Below are 2,464 nucleotides of genomic sequence, written 5' to 3'. Positions count from 1 at the left end.
GTTTTGGGTTAATATCCACTTATCAGTGAGTACCTACCATGTGTGTTCATTTATGTCTTGGTACCTCACTCAAGATGATATTTTCTGGTTCTATCCATCTGCCTGTGAATTTCATGAAGTTATTGTTTTTAATCGCTGATTAGTACTCCATTGTGTGAAAACATTTTCAATTTAGTGTCATGAATTTATTTTTATAGTTGTTGTAAAATACATTTTCTATGATATTTTCTTTAAAATATTTCTAAAAATGTAAAGCCCAATGTCACTAAGTATATATTCAATGCTACCTAAGTATGAGAATGGCCTAAGAAAGAAATATTTTGCTACAAATTTAATAAACTCTTTCTACCCATTAAACTGTAACTATTTTTCCTAACTGCACCACAACTCTGATAACCTGAATTCTACTTTCAGTCTCTGAGTGGTCCTTTTGTTTTTTCTTTTCTTTTCTTTTTTGTTTTCTTTGGAATTTCATATGATAGTGTATTAGTTTGTTTTTTGGTTTCTTTGCTGAAGATAATGTCTTCAATGTCTAGATTGCAGCATGTATCAAAATTTCATTATTATTAGTTGTTAGCCAATGCCCTATTCAAATTTTAATTTTTATTAGTCATTCCATTCATTTATTTCTCAAATGATACCCCACATTCCTTTTACCTCCTCTACCAAACCCCCTTCCCATGATATCCCACTTCCTGGTTACCCCTCTGCCAACTTCTCATTCCACATCTGCCCTTCCTTCTTCCATTTGCCTGAGTAAGAGTGCTCCCCCATCCACACACACTCTCCTGCTCCTCTGCTCCAGAATTCCCCTACTCTGAAACATCAAATCTCCCCAGGACCAAGGGCCTCCCCTCCCATTGCTGTCAGGCAACTCCCATCAGCAACACATACATTAAAATTGGAATGATGTGGAGAATATTAGCATGGCCCCTATGCAAGGATGACATGCATATTCATGAAGCACTCCAATTCTAGTTTTATCCACTCAATAATTATCTCTTGGTGACTTCTTCCATTATCTTATTTCTTTTTCTCCTTTGAGTAATGTTTCTATAAACATCAGCATATAGTTATCTCTTTGTAGCCCTGATTTCTCTGTTTTTTTTTTTTTTTTTTTTGGTAGCGTCTAAGTGACAAATTGCATCTTAATATCATAGTGCATGAACCCACCTGTCAAGAACCCATCAAACTCATTTCTACAGCAACTGCATGAAGTTATACTTTGTCCACTGTGACATGCCTCACACCTTGACAAGACTTTAATTTTGTCTCTTAGAAATTATGTTCAATGTAGTTAACACAAAGATTCACAGTGGTGAACATCTCTTAATAAATATTTCTTATATACGAAATATTAAAATTTGGTAAATGAGTGTATTGAGTACAAATGTCATTTCTTCTTTGAAATAACGGTAGTCATATTTTGTGATCATTTTTTGCTGTTTTAAAATTTGTTTTTATTTAAATATGTTTATTATACAAAATATGATCCATTACGGCATTTTACATGTAAACATTTTTAAATGTTAATTTTTATTAGATATTTTCATCATTTACATTTCAAATGCTATCCCCTTTCCTAGTTTCTTCTCTGAAAGTCCCTTATACTCTCCCCCTGCCCTGCTTCCCAATCCATCCACTCCTGCCTCCTGGCCCTGGCATTCTCCTGTACTTGGGCATATGATCTTTGCAAGACCAAGGGCCTCTCCTCCCATTGCTGGTCGACTAGGCCACCCTCTGCAGTTTGTCTGTCATTTGATAGTATCATCATGTTTAAAACCCTATCAATTTGAAGTTTGTTTGAGGATGTGAGGTATGTAGGCTATACATTCATTATTTTAAACATGAATTGCATTTGTCTTTGTTTGAATGTTAAGTATGTATTAAAGTGCACATATGTCAGTAAGAGAGAATTTGTGTATACTAAATCCTTATTTCTACCATATCAGTTGGGTCCCAGGTGCTAAACTCAAATCATCAGTTTTGGTGGCAAGCAAATTTATCTTATGAGCTATTTCATCTGGTCCTCAACTTCTTATTTACTCTTTTAGAGATTTGATAAGGACAGAGACCATAAAATTTAGTATGAATTTGACATAGTACCCTTATAGGAGGAAAGATTTAGTATTTATCATAATTTCAGATGGTTTTTTCAGTCCATGGTCAGTTTTTTTCTATTTCCTTTCATCCTATAACAAAGTAAAGACATGGTTATATAAGAGTGTAGGAAAATATGCAGCTAACATCATGGTGGCTAGGAAGTAAGTGTGTGTGTGTGTGTGTGTGTGTGTGTGTGTGTGTGTGTATGTATGTATGTATTATCAAACTGCATGCAAAACTGCATGAATGAAAGTGGAAAAATATTTCGAGTCATTTTTTTCATTGTAGTAGATGAACTCTGGACATCTAATTTAGGTTATCTGGTTTGTCAGAAATGCCTTAACTAAAGACTAAGGGTACA

The 2,464-nt window shown here is 34.4% G+C and overlaps 1 non-coding gene across 1 annotated transcript; it reads left to right on the top strand.

The window, feature by feature from the left end:
* Positions 1-870: 870 nt before the first annotated feature.
* On the top strand, positions 871-978 carry LOC115030686 (U6 spliceosomal RNA). The gene has a single exon (XR_003836290.1). It is a non-coding gene; the product is annotated as a U6 spliceosomal RNA (small nuclear RNA).
* Positions 979-2,464: the final 1,486 nt, after the last annotated feature.

Source organism: Mus caroli, unplaced genomic scaffold, assembly GCF_978045245.1.
Source record: "Mus caroli unplaced genomic scaffold, Mus_caroli_1 scaffold_3, whole genome shotgun sequence".
Taxonomy (NCBI): Eukaryota; Metazoa; Chordata; class Mammalia; order Rodentia; family Muridae; genus Mus; species Mus caroli.
The sequence above is the reverse complement of the archived record's forward strand: the minus strand, read 5'-3'. Positions and strand labels throughout refer to the sequence as shown.